Raw genomic sequence first — 21,888 nt, 5'->3', positions numbered from 1 at the left:
GGCCAGGTAACGGTTATAGGGAAGGCCTGCCTGTATAGCCATGTGTTCAAGTTAGTCTTGAAGAGTCAGGTGGATCTCTACAGGTACAGTGGACCCTTGACTTACAGACGGCTTGACTTACAGACTTTTTGAGTTACAGACTTCTCTGGCCGCAAAATTTAGGTTTGACTTGCAGACTGAGATTTGACTTACAGACCAGAAAAAAACCAAAATGGAACAAAAACGGTCTGTTACGGGATTAATCGGTTTTCAATGCACTGTAGGTCAATGGAGACTTGACTTACAGACCTTTTGACTTGAGAACCGCCTTCCAATACGGATTAAGTTCTCAAGTCAAGACCCCACTGTAAATTGTTCCAGAGGCGAGGGACGACTGCCAAGAAGGCCCAATTGCTAGTCTTTTCCCACCGGGCCTCTCTTGGCGTTAGGCCTCTCAGCCGCCCAGCCTGACTGGAGTGGGTGATATGGATAGAACTGAGCAGAAGAAGGCACTCTGCCAGGTTTCAAGGTCCTAAACCATTAAGGGCTTCATATGTAATGTTTAACACCTTGAAATCAATGCGGAAGCGGATAAGCAGCCAGCGTAAGGTGGCCAGAGTGGGGGAAATATGGTGAAATCTTTTTACTCCTCTTAATAGACTGGCCACCATGTTCTGGACCATCTGGAGCTTCCACATCGTTCTCAGAGAAAGCCCCACATAGAGAGTGTTACAGTAGTGTATTCTTGAGACTATGAGTGCATGGGCCAGTATGGTGAGTGCCCTCGTGTCTAGATAGGGCGATTCACTGAAGATATAAATGGACAGACAGAACCACGGACGCTACCTGGGTCCCCATGGTAAGCGCCAGGTCAAAATGGACCCCCAGACTGCAAACCAAATTATTTGTGGTGAGAGTCACCCCCTCAAAAGAAAGGGAGTTACCCAAACCACTGACAACGGAGCCCCCACCCTCAGGACCTCCATCTTGTCTGGGTTCAACCTTAGTCCATTCGACTGTATCCATTGCAGAACAGCCTCCAGGCAGCACCCAAAGGGAAAGGTAGGTTATCCTAGTTGTCAGCATGTTGATGAGACAAAGCTCCACATCCCCTGTTGACCCCCCCAACAGCCTCATATAGATGTTAAACAGCATTGGGGAGATGATTGAACCTTGCAGAACCAACAAGGACATTTTGCCCCTGTTGGTCTCCATAAGTAGGTCATCCAGCAGGGTAACCAATGATGTTTCCGTGCTGTGGCACATCCTGAAACCCAACTGAAATGGATCCAGGGCATCAGATTCATCCAAGAGAGCCTGAAGCTGGTCGGCCACCACGCTCTCGACTACCTTGCTGAGAAAAGAAACATTGGCAACGGGCCTATAATTGCCAATGTTGTCCGCTGCCAAGATCGGTTTCTTTCTAATGGGCCTAATGAGCATTTCCTCAAGAACAGACCCATTTAATATTTTAGTGGCCCATTCAGTTATCACCAGCCTGGCAGTTTGATTAGCCAGGCAGGGCAAGGGTCAAGGGAGAGGTTGTGGTTCAGCAGTGATGAAGGACCTTGTCCACCTCTGCGGACATCACAGGTTGAAACTGAGTAATTCTCAATGGACAAGGCACTGCACTGGATGTCTCAGCTCAATCCACTGTTTTCAAATATGGTGCAAGATCCCGGTGGATGGCCTACACTTTTGATTTTAAAAATGCTGCAAAATGATCACAAGAAATACTAGATGGAGGCCAATCCTTGTGGCCAATTCTGGATAGGTCGTGTACTATATGGAAATGTTCCGACTGCTGATTGGATGCTGCGCTTATCCAGACAGCGAAGTAGGCTTTTCTAGCAGCCTCTACCTTAGCAAGATAGATATTAGACGCAAGTTATTTTCTGTTGGGTTCCACCTCCAGACACTTTCTAGCCTTCTCCTACTCCACTTCATAGCTCACAGCTGCTGGTAAAACCAAGGTGCTGGTCGGGCTCTGCAGCCAAGAGGGCGTTTATGAACAATCATGTCTACAGCCCTAGTGGCAATGGCATACCGGCCATCCACCAGGGCCTCAACAGGAATGACAGCCAGATCAGTTGGAATCCCATGCATGTCATCCTGGAATCCATTAGGATCCAGTAGCCTGCAAGGGCTGACCATGAAAATAGCTCTCTGCTCCCCACAGGAAGGGAGGGCCACCGTGAGGTTGCATTTTATCAGGTGGTGGTCCAACCACAAGGGGACCAACCAAAGGTCAGACACCATCGGGCCACACTCTCTCTGCTCAGTGGAAAACCAGGTCCAAATTGTGGCCACCCATGTGTGTGGGGTTGTTGGGACATATCCAAGGAAACCATGGTTTCCAAGAACCCAATTGCCAGACCGGTAACCTCCGCCTCTCCATGGATGTTGAAATCACCCAAGACAATCAGTCTTGGGGATCCCAACAGAGCGACAGAGACAAAGTCAGTTAGCTCTTGTGGTTGTTGTGGGTGTTACATACAGCACTGATGTTACCTGTCTGTCATGGGTTTGGAGGGAAAGTTCCATCCTATGGGGAGTGGAAGGCGGGACATCAGGAGGAGGGGCTGTACTGTATATATATGTGGAGCTTGTGTGGAGAAGTTTTGGAGGAGAAGAAGCTGGAGAAGAGCTGAGAGAAGAAGCTTGAGTGGGAGTCTGTGTGTCAGACAGGGTACTACTGTGTGTCAGTCAGTACCAACCTGATAGGTTCAGGTGTCTGTATGGGTAGCCAGAACTGATAGGTTCAGGGTCTGTGCTTCAAGTTAAGTGTTCTGTGTGAACCAAACTGTGTGTATGTATGATTGAGACTAAGCCACGTTACTGTATCTTATCCACTTGATCATTTTATTTTCCCTGTGTGTTGTTTAAATAAACCTTATTCCTTTATTTGTTAAAAATCCATTCCTGGTCTGTGTGACTCCTTACAGGGAATGGTTGGTGGCAGCTTAGTGAAACTGTGGTATATCCCAGTAGGTCTGGGTTTGTCACATTGATTGGTGTCCAGTGTGTGGGATACAACTGGTCCAGTTGTCCAGTGGTCCAGCAAAGCCTTGGCAAGTGTGCCCAGAGCAAGGGGGGTCTAGTCAGGGACAATCTGAGGGTGCGTAGGTAATCTTCTAGGCGTACCTCACGGGGAGGTGCGCTAGTGGAAGAACGTGCCAACTGGGGACTAGATTAGGGAGCTCTGAGGCAACCTGTTTTGGCGGGAAAAAAGCTGAGGCAAAACTGTGTGAAATAGCAGTGATCTAGCTTGTCTGCTCAGAGGCCTAGCAGAGGGGGGTGGACTCTGGCTGGCTACAGTTGCAAGTTAGTGCTGAAGAACAGCAGCAATCTATAGAAAGCTGGTTCTGAGGCAAAAGAGAAAAAAAAAGTGGTCGCTTTATTTTGAGGCTTTACTTTTGAAAGCAGCCTGTTCTGGGGGGGGGGGATTATGCCCTTGACTCGAAGCCAAATGGCAGAAATGGGTGAAGTGTAAGACCCCCAGGTAGACCAAGGTTCTGAGGATGAATTTGGCTCAGTGCAGGATGACAGCACGGGAGAACAGAACCCAGAACTCAAAAAAATGCTCATAGCCCAACAGCATGAACTGAGGATGAGGCAATTGGAAAAAGAAGAAAGATTAGAGAGAGAGAAAATTGCTATGGAAAAGGAAGAGAAACAGGAAAGGGAAAGGGAGAGGCAAAGACAATTTGAATTGGAATTGCAGAGAGAGAAAATGGCGTTTGAGTTAAGAAAATTGGAACTGATGAATCAGAATAATAATAACAATAGAGATTCTGAGGGGGGCCAATTGTCTAAGACTGACCTGAAGAAATTCCCTGTGTACCACAAGGGAGATTGCCCTGAGGTGTTCTTTTCCTTAGTGGAAAGAGCGTTTGTGGACTTCTCAGTGAGGGAAACTGAGAAGATGACCATTATGCGATCTTTAATCAGTGGCAGCCTGGCAGAAGTCTATGCAGAGATGCCAGAGGAACTGCTAAAAGATTTCGCAGAGTTTAAAAAACTGGTGTTTGCCAGACATGGGATAAATGCGGAACAGCTGAGGCAAAGATTCAGGTCACTCACCAAGAAACCAGAGCAGACTTTTACCCAAGTGGGGGCCCAATTGGTGAGGCTGCTAGAGAAATGGCTATCTCAGGAGGGAACAGAGACCTTCCAGCAGCTCAAAGACTTGATAGCGCTGGAACAGTTCTATTCAGTCCTGCATGGGGAACTGAAGTTCCAGGTGAGGGAAAGGAAACCGAAATCTGTGGCGGAAGCGGCCGAGATCGCAGATTTTATTTCCCAAATAAGAAAGCCCTTAGGTGCTGAGGGGAAATCGATAGGTAAACCCAAAGAAACCTACAGCAAGTACTCTCAGGGACCAGGGAAAAACCAGCAAGGGGGAGGGGCCCATGGTGAAGGGAAGCCCTCAGACATGAAACCAAGACCTCAGATTTTGGAGGGAAAACCAAAACAAGATGAGAAAGACTCAAAATATAGCAGAAAATGTTATTTCTGTCAGGGAAAGGGCCATCTAATCTCAGAGTGTGAGAAATTAAAGCAGCTAAAAGGAATTGTGCCTCAGGATTTGAGTGGAACCAAGCCAAAAGCTGTGTTCTGTGTCCAGAAAGAGCAAAGCTCCTTGTCACTGAGGGAGCCTGTTGCCATGGCTACTCAATCTGGAACAGTGACATCTGCTGATCAGGCTGAGGAAAATGGTCCTCTTGTGGAGGTCAGGCGCTGCTTACTTGTGAGAACAGATTCTCAGTTGTTTGAAACAGCAGGGGTGGACGTAGGAATACTTGACCATCAGTATCGGGGGTTAAGGGATACTTGTTCCCAGGTGACCCTGTGCCATCCAGATATTATTCCTAGGGAATATATAATCCCAAATGAGAGCATAAAGGTGGCAGGGATTGAGGGACAGGTGATTTCGCTGCCAGTAGCTGAGGTACCTATGAACTTTCAAGGCTGGAGGGGAGTTTGGCGGCTAGCGATTTCATCGACTCTGCCAGCAGCCGTGCTCGTGGGAAATGACCTGGCTGAACATGTGAAACGGGTGCTAGTGATTACACGCTCACAAGCCACCACGGGGACAGTTCAGGGGGGTAATGATGAGCCCGAGACGGAAGCAGAGGGGAGTTCTGAAGCTGTGGTGGAAACCTTAACCACAGACAGCCGATTTGGCCAAGAGCAAAAGGCAGACGCCACTCTCCAAAAGTGTTTTGAACAGGTGACAGACGCCCAGCTAACACCTGAAACCCCAGTGAGATTTCTAGAGAAAAAGGGGATTTTATATAGAGAGACCCTGAGGAATATCTCAAAAGGGGGAGATGGGATCAGAAGTCAGCTAGTGGTACCTGAAAAGTATTGCCCCATGATCTTACAAAGGGGGCACTCTGACATGTTTGCTGCGCACTTAGGGGTGAACAAGACACAGCAGAGAATCACACAGAATTTTTACTGGCCTGACATAGGGAAGCAGATCAGGGAGTTCTGTAAACAATGTGATGTGTGTCAAAGGCAGGGGAATAACCGCGACAGGACCAAAGCAAAGTTGTGCCCTTTGCTTGTGATTGACACTCCGTTCAAATGCATAGGGGTGGATATTGTGGGACCTTTGCCCAAGGCCACAAAGAGGGGGAACAGGTTCATTCTCACCATTGTGGACCATGCCACGAGGTACCCTGAAGCCATACCCTTGACTAACATTGAAACTAACACAGTGGCAGATGCCTTGGTGGGGTATATGTCCAGGATGGGATTTGCCTCAGAAATAATCACAGATTTGGGCGCATCGTTTACATCGAAGCTCATGAAACGGTTATGGCAAATCTGTGGAATTAAACACAATGAAACCACTGCCTATCACCCTGAAAGTAATGGGTTAACTGAGAAGTTCAATGGGACTCTAATGCGCATGATTAGGGCTTACTTGGCAGAGAATCCAAACAATTGGGACCAGAAGCTGCAATCCCTTTTGTTTGCTTATCGATCAGTGCCACAAGCCAGTACCGGGTTCAGTCCGTTTGAACTTTTGTTTGGGAGAAGGGTGAAAGGGCCCCTTGATTTGATTAAACAAAATTGGGAGCAGATCACCCAGGATGACCCACAAGATGTTGTGACGTATATAGACACCTTGATGAATGACCTAAAGAGAAACCTAGAGCTAGCAGCAGAAAACCTGCAAGCTCAGAAGGTCAGACAGAAAACATGGTATGACCTCAAAGCCAGGGAGAGGCACTTTGACCCAGGGGAGGAAGTGCTTTGGCTTAGGCCCTGCAGAGAGAACAAACTGCAGCTCAAATGGGCAGGACCATATAGGGTCATTTCCAAGATGTCAGATCTGAACTACCTAATAGAGCAGGAGGAACACCAAGCAAGGAGGGTGGTACATGTGAATGCACTAAAACCCTACTACAGAGGGGTGTGACAAACCCAGACCTACTGGGATCTGCCACACAGTTACACTAAGCTGCCACCAACCATTCCCTATAAGAAGTCACACAGACCAGGGATGGATTTTTAAACAATAAAAAGAATAAGGTTTATTTTAAATACACACAGGGAAAAATAAACAATCAGGTGAATAACATAAAGTAACGTGGCTTATTCTCACACATACAAGCATACAGTTTGGTTCACCCAGAACCTTAACTTGAAGCCCAGACCCTGAACCTATCAGTTCTGGCTAACCAACAGACACCTGAACCTATCAGGTTGGTACTCTGACACACAGTAGTACCCTGTCTGACACACAGACTCCCACAACAGCTTCTTCTTCCCAGCTGCTGCTTCTTCACCCAGAGTCTCTCAGCATCTCCTAAACTCTCCACACACGCATCACATATTTATACAGTACAGCCCCTCCTCCTGATGTCCCGCCTTCCACTCCCCATAGGATGGAACTTTCCCTCCAAACCCATGACAGACAGGTAACATCAGTGCTGTTATGTAACACCTCCCCTCTTTATAAGTTGTTTTGTAGGGGGAAAGCTAACGTGCTTTTCACCAAAAAACAACCTGTATAAAATACACAACAACAGTTATACATACCATATTATACTTACTCATACTTACACTCTAAGTTAAACCATAGCAATTATGCATTTAAACATTTACCATATATATTACATCAATTTACCTTTATTCATACAAACCAAATTCCAAACCAGGTACATTTAACCTTTTGTCACCAACATATATATATAGTCCATGTTCTTTCGCCGTCTTCATTCTTCAGGTCTTCTTGATAAGGCGTCAGCAACACAGTTCACTGACCCTCTGACCACCTTCACTTCAAAGTCATAGTCCTGTAGGTTTAAAGCCCACCTCATAAGTTTGCTATTGTGGGTTTTCATTGTCTTTAACCATTGCAATGGTGAATGGTCAGTACACAGAATAAAATGTCTTCCCCAGATGTAAGGCTTGGCCTTCTGGATCGCGTAGACTATGGCCAAACACTCCTTCTCCACGGTTGCCAAATGTCTCTCACCTTTTTGGAGTTTCCTACTCAGGTAGGACACTGGATGCTGGTCACCATTCTCATCCTCCTGGCACAGAACTGCTCCTACCCCGCTGTTAGACGCATCTGTGTAGATGATGAACTCCCGGTCGAAGTCTGGAGCACGCAGGACAGGATAGTTGATTAACGCCTCCTTCAACCTCTGGAACGCCGCCTCACAGTCGCTGGTCCACAGGATGCGGTCATCAGCCTTCTTCCTCGTCAGATCGGTCAGCGGAGCCGCAATCTCGCTAAACCTCGGGATGAACTTTCTGTAGTAGCCCACCAACCCAAGAAATGATTTGACTTTTTTCTTGGTGTTGGGTCTAGGCCAATCACGAACTGCTTCTATTTTGGCCTCCAGGGGTTTTATCACTCCTCCCCCTACCATGTGACCCAAGTATTTTATTTCTGGGCTACCCAGCTGACACTTGCTGGCCTTTACTGTTAGCCCTGCTGCACTTAACCTCTGCAGCACTAATTCCAGGTGTATCAGGTGATCTTCCCAGGTATTACTGAAGATCCCTATGTCGTCAATGTAGGCCACTGTAAAGTCACTGAGCCCTGCCAAGGTCTGGTCCATCAGCCTTTGGAATGTGGCTGGTGCATTTCTGAGACCAAAGCTCAGGACTCGAAACTCATAGAGACCAAAAGGGCTGCAAAAGGCAGTCTTTTCTTGATCCCTGGGATCAATTCTTAGTTGCCAATATCCCTTTACCAGGTCCAATGATGAGATGAACCGACAACCCCCTATGGTTTCAATCAGGTTGTCTAGCCTGGGCATTGGGTAGGCATCAGGAGTGGTTACACGGTTTAATTTCCTGTAATCAACACAAAACCTAATGCTCCCATCAGGCTTGTCCACAAGGACTATCGGAGAGGACCAAGGACTAGAAGAGGGGACGATTATGTTCTCCCTCAGCATCTCGTCTAGCTCCTTCCGCACCTTGTCCCTATAGGGTCCCGTTACTCGGTATGGGGATACTGCCTGCGGGGGTGCATCCCCTGTGTGGATCCGATGCATCACTCCCTTCACTATCCCCGGCTTGTTGGAAAACACCTGTTGATATTTACCAAGCAGCATTTTTAGTTCTTGCTGCTGGTCTTGGGTGAGTGCAGGACTGATCTTTACCTCCTCTGGGTTGTATTTTACTTCCCCTCTACCCTCCCAGAAGGGTAATTCCGCTTCCTCACTCTCAGCTGCTTTTATCGCGAATAAAACCCTCTGTTCCCCTCTGTAGTAGGGTTTTAGGGCATTCACATGAACCACCCTCCTTGCTTGGTTCTCCTCCTGCTCTATAAGGTAGTTCAGGTCTGACATCTTGGAAATGACCCTATATGGTCCTGCCCATTTGAGCTGCAGTTTGTTCTCTCTGCAGGGCCTAAGCCAAAGCACTTCCTCCCCTGGGTCAAAGTGCCTCTCTCTAGCTTTGTGGTCATACCATGTTTTCTGTCTGACCTTCTGAGCTTGCAGGTTTTCTGCTGCCAGCTCTAGATTTCTCCTTAGGTCATTCATCAAGGTGTCTATGTATGTCACAACGTCTTGTGGGTCATCCTGGGTGATCTGCTCCCAAATTTGTTTGATCAAATCAAGGGGCCCTTTCACCCCTAAGTGTGCAGCAGACATGTCAGAGTGACCCCTTTTTAAGATCATGGGGCGATACTTTTCAGGTACCACCAGCTGACTTCTGATCCCATCTCCCCCTTTTGAGACATTCCTCAGGGTCTCTCTATCTAAAATCCCCTTTTTCTCCAGAAATCTCACTGGGGTTTCAGGTGTTAGCTGGGCATCAGTCACCTGTTCAAAACACTTTTGGAGAGTGGCGTCTGCCTTTTGCTCCTGTCCAAATCTGCTGTCTGTGGTTAAGGTTTCCACCACAGCTTCTGAACTCCCCTCTGCTACCGTCTCTGGCTCATCATTACCCCCCTGAACTGTCCCTGTGGTGGCTTGTGAGCGTGTAATCACTAGCACCCGTTTCACATGTTCAGCCAGGTCATTTCCCACGAGCACGGCTGCTGGCAGAGTAGATGAAATCGCTAGCCGCCAAACTCCCCTCCAGCCTTGAAAGTTGACAGGTACCTCTGCTACTGGCAGAGAGATTACCTGCCCCTCAATCCCTGCCACCTTCATGCTCTCATTTGGGATTATAAACTCCCGAGGAATAATATCTGGATGGCACAGGGTTACCTGGGAACAAGTGTCCCGCAGCCCCCTATACTGACGGTCAAGTATTCCTACGTCCACCCCTGCTGTCTCAAACAACTGAGAATCTGTTTTTATCAGCAAGCAGCGCTTTACCTCTATAAGAGGACCATTTTCCTCAGCCTGATCAGCAGCGGTAGCTGTTCCAGACTGAGTAGCCATGGCAACAGGCTCCCTCAGTGACACTGAGCCTTGCTCTTTCTGGACACAGAACACAGCTTTTGGCTTGGTCCCACTAGAATTCTGAGGCACCATTCCTTTTAGCTGCTTTAATTTCTCACAATCTGAGATTAGATGACCCTTTCCCTGACAGAAATAACATTTTCTGGTGTATTTTGATTCTCTCTCATCTTGTTTTGGTTTTCCCTCCAAAATCTGAGGTCTTGGTTTCATGTCTGAGGGCTTCCCTTCACCATGGGCCCCTCCCCCTTGCTGGCTTTTCCCTGGTCCCTGAGAGTACTTGCTGTAGGTTTCTTTGGGTTTACCTACAGATTTCCCCTCACCCAAGGGCTTTCTTATTTGGGAAATAAAATCTGCGATCTCTGCGGCTTCTGCCACAGACCTCGGTTTCCTTTCCCTCACCTGGAATTTCAATTCCCCATGCAGGACTGAATAGAACTGTTCCAGTGCTATCAAGTCTTTAAGCTGCTCATAGGTCTCTGTTCCCTCCTGCGATAGCCATTTCTCAAGCAGCCTCCCCAATTGGGCCCCCACTTGGGTAAAAGTCTGTTCTGGTTTTTTTGTGAGGGACCTGAATCTTTGTCTCAGCTGCTCTGCATTTATCCCATGTCTGGCAAACACCAGTTTTTTAAACTCTGCAAAATCTTTCATCAGTTCCTCAGGCATCTCGGCATAAACCTCAGCCAGGCTACCACTGATTAAAGACCGCATGATGGTCATCTTCTCAGTTTCCCTCACTGAGAAGTCCACAAACGCTCTTTCCACTAAGGAAAAGAACACCTCAGGACAATCTCCCTTGTGGTACACAGGGAATTTCTTCAGGTCAGCTTTAGACAATTGGCCTCCCTCAGAATCCCTATTATTATTATTGTTCTGGTTCATCAGTTCCAATCTCCTTAATTCAAACGCCATCCGTTCTTTTTCCAGAGCAATTTTCTCTCTCTCTAATCTTTCTTCTCTTTCCCTTTCCTCCATTTCAAATTGCCTCATCCTCAGTTCATGCTGTTGGACTATGAGTAATTTTCTGAGTTCTGGGTTCTGCTCTCCTGTGCTGTCACCTTGCACTGAGCCAAATTCATCCTCAGAACCTTGGTCAATCTGGGGGTCTTTCACTTCACTCATTTCGGCCATCTGGCTTCGAGTCAAGGGCATAATCCCCCCTCAGAACAGGCTGCTTTAAAAAGTCAAGCCTCAAAATAAAACGACCACTTTTTTTTCCTTCTTGCCTCAGAACCAGCTCTCCCCAGAGATTGCTGCTGTTCTTCAGCACTTAGCTTGCAACAGTATCGAGTCAGAGCCTACCCCCCTCTGCTGGGCCCACTTGCCAAGGCTTTGCTGGACCGCTGGACAACTGGACCAGTCGTATCCCACACGCTGGACACCAATCAATGTGACAAACCCAGACCTACTGGGATCTGCCACACAGTTACACTAAGCTGCCACCAACCATTCCCTATAAGAAGTCACACAGACCAGGGATGGATTTTTAAACAATAAAAAGAATAAGGTTTATTTTAAATACACACAGGGAAAAATAAACAATCAGGTGAATAACATAAAGTAACGTGGCTTATTCTCACACATACAAGCATACAGTTTGGTTCACCCAGAACCTTAACTTGAAGCCCAGACCCTGAACCTATCAGTTCTGGCTAACCAACAGACACCTGAACCTATCAGGTTGGTACTCTGACACACAGTAGTACCCTGTCTGACACACAGACTCCCACAACAGCTTCTTCTTCCCAGCTGCTGCTTCTTCACCCAGAGTCTCTCAGCATCTCCTAAACTCTCCACACACGCATCACATATTTATACAGTACAGCCCCTCCTCCTGATGTCCCGCCTTCCACTCCCCATAGGATGGAACTTTCCCTCCAAACCCATGACAGACAGGTAACATCAGTGCTGTTATGTAACAAGGGGAACAGAGGGTTTTATTTGCAATAAAGGCAGCTGAGAGTGAGGAAGCTGAATTACCCTTCTGGGAGGGTAGAGGGGAAGTAAAATACAACCCAGAGGAGGTAAAGATCAGTCCTGCACTCACCCAAGACCAGCAGCAAGAACTAAAAATGCTGCTCATCAAATATCAAAGGGTGTTTTCCAATAAGCCGGGGATAGTGAAGGGAGTGATGCATCGGATCCACACAGGGGATGCACCCCCGCAAGCAGTATCCCCATACCGAGTGACAGGACCCTATAGGGACAAGGTGCGGAAGGAGCTGGACGAGATGCTTAGGGAGAATATAATCGTCCCCTCTTCTAGTCCTTGGTCCTCTCCGATAGTCCTAGTAGACAAGCCTGATGGGAGCATTAGGTTTTGTGTAGATTACAGGAAATTAAACCGCGTAACCACTCCTGATGCCTACCCAATGCCCAGGCTAGACAACCTGATTGAAACCATAGGGGGTTGTCGGTTCATTTCATCATTGGACCTGGTAAAGGGATATTGGCAATTAAGAATTGATCCCAGGGATCAAGAAAAGACCGCCTTTTGCAGCCCTTTTGGTCTCTATGAGTTTCGAGTCCTGAGCTTTGGTCTCAGAAATGCACCAGCCACATTCCAAAGGCTGATGGACCAGACCTTAGCAGGGCTCAGTGACTTTACTGTGGCCTACATTGACGACATAGGGATCTTCAGTAATACCTGGGAAGATCACCTGAAACACCTGGAGTTAGTGCTGCAGAGGTTAAGTGCAGCAGGGCTAACGGTAAAGGCGAGCAAGTGTCAGATGGGTAGCCCAGAAATAAAATACTTGGGTCACATGGTAGGGGGAGGAGTGATAAAACCCCTAGAGGCCAAGATAGAAGCAGTTCGTGATTGGCCCAGACCCAACACCAAGAAAAAAGTCAAATCATTTCTTGGGTTGGTGGGCTACTACAGAAAGTTCATCCCGAGGTTTAGCGAGATTGCGGCTCCGCTGACCGATCTGACGAGGAAGAAGACTGATGACCGCATCCCGTGGACCAGTGACTGTGAGGAGGCGTTCCAGAGGTTGAAGGAGGCCCTCATCAACTATCCAGTGCTGCGTGCTCCAGACTTCGACCGGGAGTTCATCATCTACACCGATGCGTCTAACAGCGGGGTAGGAGCAGTTCTTTGCCAGGAGGATGAGAATGGTGACCAGCATCCAGTGTCCTACCTGAGTAGGAAACTCCAGAAAGGTGAGAGACATTTGGCAACCGTGGAAAAGGAGTGCCTGGCCATAGTCTACGCGATCCAGAAGGCCAAGCCTTACATCTGGGGAAGACATTTTACTCTGTGCACTAACCATTCACCACTGCAATGGTTAAAGACAATGAAAACCCACAATAGTAAACTAATGAGGTGGGCTTTAAACCTGCAGGACTATGACTTTGAAGTGAAGGTGGTCAGAGGGTCAGTGAACTGTGTTGCTGACGCCTTGTCAAGAAGACCTGAAGAATGAAGACGGCGAAAGAAACATGGACTATGTATATATTTGGTGACCAAAGGTTAAATGTACCTGTTTTTTTTGAACTTGGTTTGTATGAATAAAGGTAACTTGATGTATTGTAAATGGTAAATGTTTAACTTAGAGTGTAAGTATAAGTAAGTATGATATTGTATGTATAACTGTTTTTGTGTGTTTTAACCAGGTTGTTTTTTGGTGAAAAGCACCTTAGCTTTCCCCCTACAAAACAACTTATAAAGAGGGGAGGTGTTACATACAGCACTGATGTTACCTGTCTGTCATGGGTTTGGAGGGAAAGTTCCATCCTATGGGGAGTGGAAGGCGGGACATCAGGAGGAGGGGCTGTACTGTATATATATGTGGAGCTTGTGTGGAGAAGTTTTGGAGGAGAAGAAGCTGGAGAAGAGCTGAGAGAAGAAGCTTGAGTGGGAGTCTGTGTGTCAGACAGGGTACTACTGTGTGTCAGTCAGTACCAACCTGATAGGTTCAGGTGTCTGTATGGGTAGCCAGAACTGATAGGTTCAGGGTCTGTGCTTCAAGTTAAGTGTTCTGTGTGAACCAAACTGTGTGTATGTATGATTGAGACTAAGCCACGTTACTGTATCTTATCCACTTGATCATTTTATTTTCCCTGTGTGTTGTTTAAATAAACCTTATTCCTTTATTTGTTAAAAATCCATTCCTGGTCTGTGTGACTCCTTACAGGGAATGGTTGGTGGCAGCTTAGTGAAACTGTGGTATATCCCAGTAGGTCTGGGTTTGTCACAGTGGGTTTTTCAGGCTCTTTGACCATGTTCTGAAGGTTGTTCTTCCTAACGTTTTGCCAGTCTCTGTGGCCATTGGCATCTTCAGAGGATGGCACATATCTTTCCATGCCCATTGTGATGAAGTGTATTTTTCTAATTTGAGATGGGTTATGTAGTCATGTCTTAACCATAGAGGAATCCATTTTGAGTCTGACACAGGCTAAGTTCTGGAAAATTACTAGTAGTTATTTTCAGCTTTTCTTATCGCGCAGCTGGAGAGGAAAACACGGCAGAGTCAAAATATCTCTAACCTGAATGATAAACAATTCTTTGGTGTTGGTGGGAAAGTAGGGCGGACCCTATGCTAATTCTTGCCTTCGTGATTGGTTGAATATGTCAGGAGGGGGCAGGTTGGAGAAATTTACAAGAGGTTGGAAAAAGTAACTTGAGAGAGAGAAGAGAGTTTTTGGGATTCTGAAAACATGGCGTCGCATTACTTTGATCCAAGCGAAGGAACCTAATTCAACAATATGGACTGCGTAAGAATATCGTTTGCTTACCTTAGTTTATAGTTTAGTTTTTGTTTTGTTTACTAGGTAACTTTTATAGAAGGTGCTGAACCATTATGCTGTTGCTTAGAAATGAAACTGTAGAGAAATGTTTTCTTTGTTCACTTAAATAAACTTATGTTGTTTAATAATTGGCCTTTCTAGTCCTTTGAACAGAACAGTTTCCCTATAGATAATTAATTTGGCTTACGTTACCAAAATTGAGTCATTCAACAGTAAAGATACGGTATTAAGTGGTTTCTTTTTAATAAAATCGAAACAGACTTTAAATGCAGGCTGCCAAGAGTTCATGTCCCAGGAACTGTGTTGACTCAAGCAGTTTAATTTCGAATGGGAGTGAATGGGGCCTGGATTTTCCTGTTTCGTGGTTTTTGATCTCATTTATGGGACCAATAACTCACATGGTGGCGCGGTGTTATGATCCACGGGCCTGATTTGCAACCTGATTTCAGTAGTGTTACGCCTGGGCTTTCTCTTTACACACAGTTTGCTTTGGATTTATCCAGACGCTGTGGTAAATTGAAGCTGAGGGTCAGGCACGGACTGCTTTCAGTTTGAAACAAGGCAGCAACACAGCGTGGGTTGTCCTGCTAACTGTTTAAATATTTTTTTTCCTCTGCTCTATTTCTTTTCAACTGAAGCCCTGGCTGAAAAGGGTCAGTTGTGGGGGCGGATTCTGTTAAAGGACTAGGTGTAAATTTCTAAAGTAAGCTTTTTCGTTGCTAGGCACAGCTAAAGCACGGCACCTTATCAGGGTTTTCAGGGCAGTTTTATGGCTGGCGGTAATTTATTGCCGAAACAGTGGGAAGTTTACAGCTTAGCGGCTGCAAGCAGTCAGCATGGCTCAGCATGTTACTGAGAGGAGAACTGGCCGGAGAAAAACATCCAGCGAATTGAGGTTGTTGATGGAGGAATCGGAGGGGGAGCAATCAATTGTGGAAGATTCGGTTGAAGAAGACCAATTGGATTTACAAATGGCTGGGTACCCCCAGGAGTTTGACCCATTGCCTATTCCAAGCCGGAGAGATTCCAGAGGGCGAGCGGAGGAGCAACATCCCCGACCTACAGAGGAAGCCGTTGGTGAGAATCCGTCTGGTGCGGGGGGGCGGAATCCACCCACACCGATGCCCGCGACTGAGGAACTGACCCAGCTGGTTGCAGATCTAGTGAGGTCCCAAAAGGAGTTTGTTAACACTTTGAATCAGGCTGAGAAAGTGAAGAATAAGTGCAGGGAGCAAAAAGTGCAAGAGCTGCAGGAAAAGAGAAAGGCCAAACAGGCAATTAAAGACTCTATAGCCAGTGTGGATAGGGGAAGTCTACCTAGATACCAGGAGGGCGATTGTGTGTTGAGCTTCCTTAAGAATTTCGAGCAATCTTGCCAAGATTTGGAGATACCTAGAGAGTGGCTTCCCAAACTCCTTCGTCCACAAATTTGCGGTCAGCTCGCCACAATCGTGGCCAAAGTGGCTGAGGAAGATTATGATTGGTCTGAATTAGTTTGGGTTATTAAACAGCGCTATGGTTATACAAAAGAGCTATTGAGGCAGAATTTTAGGAAAATCAAAAAACTGCCTAATGAGAGTTATGCAGCTTTAGCTGACAGGCTGGAATTTTTAGGAGACCAATGGCTGGACTCTTTGAAAATCAGATCTGTAGCAGATATGAGAAAGGCATTATTCATGGAGCAATTTATGAACTTGGTCCCTTTAGAGTTGAGGAGTTCTTTACTAGAGAGAGAATTTAAAGACCTCCAATCCCTTGCGCTGAGGACTGACGAACTGTTATCGTTTAGGAAGCCTGAACCAGCGCCTAGAGCCAGAGCAGAGGCGCCTAGAGCAGAGGCACCTAAGAGACAAAACCAGCCTGACTTTAAAAAGCCTTACCATCAAGAGTATAGGCAGACTTCAACTGATCAGCGCAGGAGTTTAGCTCCAAATCCAAGCAGACCCACTTTTGCTTGTTTTAAATGCGGTGGCCCTCATCTACAAAAGGACTGTGGACTATCTCAAGGACCCCCTAGTCAAGCTAGGAAGTCAGATGTTAGGACACCGGTACCAGCGCCACGCAAATCCAAGGGAGGCACACCCAAAGTATCTCTGGTAAGCCCTAACACCCCAGAGAGTCAACAAGTACCAACTCAAGGCCAGACTGTCATGGGCACAGTGCCTAGACAGAATCAACCCAGTGGGAGTACTACCGCTTCACTAGCCAGTGATAGACAGGCAGCGGTAAATTACTATGTGCCTCAAATATTAGACGTTCGTGGAGGAGAACAAGCAGGAGTTATAAGACAGTCTCCACAGGGGAAAAAGTATACCCTAATGGACCCGGGTTGCGTAATCCCTGAGTCTCAGAAAGAATGGGCTATGAAGACTTATTCTGAAGAGGTGATTTTGTATACTGATAAGGAACAGGTGGTTCTAAATGCTTACAGTGATTCTGGTGCTGAACTTTCTTCCATATCCCGAAAATTTTTGCACCCAGAACTGATCTTGGACAATTTAAGGTTACCCATTAGGACCTATGGTTCAGGAGAGGCGGGAGAACAACATATTCCTCTCGCGTTTGTGGAATTATCGTTCAAAAATTGGCGTGGTACTAAACTTTGCCTCACTCATGAGGGGAAACCTGACTTCTTGCTGGGGAATGACCTCACCTATTTGAATTTTAAGCAGAGTCAGGAAGGTCCTGCTGTTAACGTGGTTACCCGTTCCCAAACCCAAAAAGCAGAGACTGGGAGTGTTTCTGATGAAGCTGTCCCTACTACAAACTTAGACCAGCAGCAACATCTAGTGACAGAACAAGATAATGCAGCTAATACAGAAGTGGAAATAGAGGAATCAGTGCCTATGGGGTCAGCTGAGTTTAAAGTGAAGCAAATGACTGATCCCTCACTAGCTTCCTTGAGAGCACAAGCAGATGACTATGCTCAAAACCCAATAACACAGCAAGTTAACTTTGTGTGGGGCCAGAATGGACTTTTGTATAGAGAATATCATCCCAAATCACACTTGAACATGCAACCCACACGACAGCTGGTAGTACCACAGGAATACAGACTGAGGATTCTTGAATTAGCTCATGACAATCCATCTAGTGGTCACCAAGGTGTGCAAAAAACTTTAAAAAGAATTTCTCAGCATTTTTATTGGCCTGGTATTAACAAAAATGTGAAGGACTATGTCAGTTCATGTGACTATTGCCAAAAAACAGGTTATCAGACCGATAAAACGAAGTCGGAAATGCTCTTAATGGAAATACCTGATCAAGTTTTCCAATGTTTGCAAATGGATGTCATGGGACCTTTTGTTCCAACTAAGTCTAAGAAGAAATACATCATCTCTTTCATCTGCCAAGCTAGTCGTTGGATCGAGGCCTATGCGTTGAGTAATCTAAGAGCTTCCACCATCGCACGCATCATCATAGACTTGTGCTCACGTATTGGAGTACCATCTCAGATAATTTGTGATCAGGCGGGGGCGTTTCGTAGCTCCTTGATGGACAAAATTTGTGAACTTAGTGGAATAGAAATAAAATTTAGCTCCGCCTATCATCCTGAAAGTCATGGGTTAATTGAGAGAGGTCAACAAACCTTACTGAGGATGATCAAGACCATGGTACAGGTGTATGGTAATATTTGGGACGATCTGTTACCATTTGTTTTATTTGCTTATCGAAGTTCTGCTCACACTTCTCTTGGTGGTTTCTCTCCAAGTGAAGTGGTATTTGGGAGGAATCTACAAGGACCTTTGGATTTCCTGAAATCTGATTGGGAAGGTGTGGTGAAAAGCAGCACAGTTCCAGTTGCTGATTTTGTCAGAAATCTGCAAGAAAAACTATTAGCTGTGCAAGAATTGGCCAAAGACAATTTGCTAAATGCTCAATCAACCCAGAAACTCTACCATGACAGACATTCCAGACACAGGGAATTTGATGTGGGAGATTTGGTTCTTGTTTTAAACCCCCTTAGACCTTCTAAATTAGAAGTTGGCTGGGAAGGTCCAGGGGAAGTGGTACAGAAACTGGGGAATAACAATTATTTAGTAAAAATGTTGAATTCTGAGAAAAAGCCTGTAAGTTACCATGTCAATAGGTTGAAATTGTATAAAGACAGAACTGCAATGGTTTTGCAATATAAGGTTGCTTGTTATCAGTCTGAATACGAGCCTGTAGATATGCTAGCTGAATTAGAAGATGCTGGTGATTGGTCTGACAACCTTGTTTTGACAGGTACCTCACTCCAGAAGGGAAAGCTGTACCAAATCTTAGAAAAATATCAAGATGTTTTTTCAGATAAGCCAGGTTACACAAATTTGGTCAGTCATGAAATTATCACTACCGATAGTCAGCCAATTCGATCTAGTCCATACAGAGCAGTTGGTGATCATGCTCTACGGATTGAACAAGAGATACAAAAGATGTTATCTCTGGATGTAATTGAGGAGTCATCATCCCCATACTCATCTCCAGTGGTTCTGGTTTCGAAAAAAGACTCCACTGGCAAGATTCTTGATGAGATAAGGTTCTGTGTGGATTACAGAAAGTTAAACAGTGTTACTGTTTCAGATCCTTATCCATTGCCAAGAATGGATCATTTAATTGAAAAATTGGCCAAAGCAAATTTTATCAGCATAATTGACTTAAAGAATGCTTACTGGCAGCTGGATTTAGCCGAAAATTCACGAGATAAGACCGCTTTTATCACTCATGTAGGCACTTTTAGATTCAAAAGACTACCATTTGGATTGAAAAATGCAGGAGCATCATTTCAGAGAATGATAGATAAAGTTTTAAAAGGTCTACCTTTTGCTAGTGCTTATTTGGATGATGTTGCTATTTTCAGTTCTGATTTTGACTCTCATATGTCTCATGTTGAAACTGTGTTGTCTAGAATTCATCAAGCTGGTCTTACTGTCAAAGCTAGTAAATGTCAATGGATGAAAGGGAAAGTCACATATTTGGGTCATTTGGTTGGTCAAGGTGAAATTCATACTCTGCAAGCCAAAGTTCAAGCTATCAATGATTGGCCTATTCCAAAAACCAAGAAACAAGTGCGTTCATTTTTAGGTGTAGTTGGCTATTACAGGAAATTCATCCCTGATTTCAGTGAATTGGCTACACCTCTGACAGAGCTAACTAAGAAGAGACAGCCTGTCAAAGTTAATTGGACCCCCGAGTGCCAAGGGGCTTTTGAGGCTTTAAAAGCGAAGATTATTCATGCCCCTATACTGAAGTCACCTGATTTTGATAAGCCTTTCATTTTGCAAACCGATGCTTCAGAATTTGGATTAGGAGCTATTTTGTTACAGCAAGGGGAGGATGGGAATCTATATCCTATCTCATACTTCTCTAGAAAGCTCTTGGAAAGAGAGAGACATTATGCAATCCTTGAAAAAGAGGCTCTTTCTATATATTGGTCTCTTAATCTTTTACGACCTTATCTATGGGGGCGTAAATTTACACTCCAAACTGATCATAGAGCCTTAGTCTGGTTACAAAAGATGAAGTCTCAGAACCAAAAATTGTTAAGATGGAGTTTAGCATTACAGAATTTTGATTTTGAAGTTCAACATATACCTGGAAAGCTAAATGTGGTGGCAGATGGACTTTCCAGGATGTACTGTGAAGATCCAGATGTTCCTGACCGCTAAAGAAGATGGAAGACGGTTGGAGTAGTTACTGTGGCTAATGAACTAACATGCTTGTTTCCTTTTTGTATATCTGAATGGTGTGCCGAGAGATTGTATTGCTATATTGTTTGTTATAATCCATATATAATCATTTACTTTTAGTTGTTTTATCAATTTACTTTAAATTAGCTCAGAATAACTGTTCTGAATTTAGAAGAAATTTAGCGGGGGTGTGTGATGAAGTGTATTTTTCTAATTTGAGATGGGTTATGTAGTCATGTCTTAACCATAGAGGAATCCATTTTGAGTCTGACACAGGCTAAGTTCTGGAAAATTACTAGTAGTTATTTTCAGCTTTTCTTATCGCGCAGCTGGAGAGGAAAACACGGCAGAGTCAAAATATCTCTAACCTGAATGATAAACAATTCTTTGGTGTTGGTGGGAAAGTAGGGCGGACCCTATGCTAATTCTTGCCTTCGTGATTGGTTGAATATGTCAGGAGGGGGCAGGTTGGAGAAATTTACAAGAGGTTGGAAAAAGTAACTTGAGAGAGAGAAGAGAGTTTTTGGGATTCTGAAAACATGGCGTCGCATTACTTTGATCCAAGCGAAGGAACCTAATTCAACAATATGGACTGCGTAAGAATATCGTTTGCTTACCTTAGTTTATAGTTTAGTTTTTGTTTTGTTTACTAGGTAACTTTTATAGAAGGTGCTGAACCATTATGCTGTTGCTTAGAAATGAAACTGTAGAGAAATGTTTTCTTTGTTCACTTAAATAAACTTATGTTGTTTAATAATTGGCCTTTCTAGTCCTTTGAACAGAACAGTTTCCCTATAGATAATTAATTTGGCTTACGTTACCAAAATTGAGTCATTCAACAGTAAAGATACAGTATTAAGTGGTTTCTTTTTAATAAAATCGAAACAGACTTTAAATGCAGGCTGCCAAGAGTTCATGTCCCAGGAACTGTGTTGACTCAAGCAGTTTAATTTCGAATGGGAGTGAATGGGGCCTGGATTTTCCTGTTTCGTGGTTTTTGATCTCATTTATGGGACCAATAACTCACATGGGGCAGGTTGGAGAAATTTACAAGAGCTTGGATCAAAGTAATGCGACGCCATGTTTTCAGAATCCCAAAAACTCTCTTCTCTCTCTCAAGTTACTTTTTCCAACCTCTTGTAAATTTCTCCAACCTGCCCCCTCCTGACATATTCAACCAATCACGAAGGCAAGAATTAGCATAGGGTCCGCCCTACTTTCCCACCAACACCAAAGAATTGTTTATCATTCAGGTTAGAGATATTTTGACTCTGCCGTGTTTTCCTCTCCAGCTGCGCGATAAGAAAAGCTGAAAATAACTACTAGTAATTTTCCAGAACTTAGCCTGTGTCAGACTCAAAATGGATTCCTCTATGGTTAAGACATGACTACATAACCCATCTCAAATTAGAAAAATACACTTCATCACACCCATCATCACCTGTATGTTTTTGAAGCCCCATCTGGAAGGCAGCTCTTGCAGTACGGAGCTCTTTTGTTGTGGAATAGCCCTTGTCCCAAACTAGGCAGAGAGCTGTTGTTCCCTTTCACTTCCCCTCCTGCATGCGTGCCCTGAAGTGCCATTGCTGAAACTGGGGGAT

The 21,888-nt window shown here is 45.1% G+C and overlaps 1 long non-coding RNA gene across 1 annotated transcript in view; it reads right to left on the bottom strand.

The window, feature by feature from the left end:
* Positions 1-6,499: 6,499 nt before the first annotated feature.
* Positions 6,500-21,888, bottom strand: part of LOC144586415 (uncharacterized) — a 34,849-nt gene continuing 19,460 nt past the window's right edge. The window contains exon 3 of the long non-coding RNA XR_013541233.1: positions 6,500-6,940. This is a non-coding gene — a long non-coding RNA (uncharacterized LOC144586415). The remainder of the gene's footprint in view (positions 6,941-21,888) is intronic.

This window comes from Pogona vitticeps, chromosome 1 (assembly GCF_051106095.1).
Source record: "Pogona vitticeps strain Pit_001003342236 chromosome 1, PviZW2.1, whole genome shotgun sequence".
Classification (NCBI taxonomy): Eukaryota; Metazoa; Chordata; class Lepidosauria; order Squamata; family Agamidae; genus Pogona; species Pogona vitticeps.
Note: the sequence above shows the minus strand (reverse complement) of the source record. Positions and strands in the feature narration are given on the sequence as shown.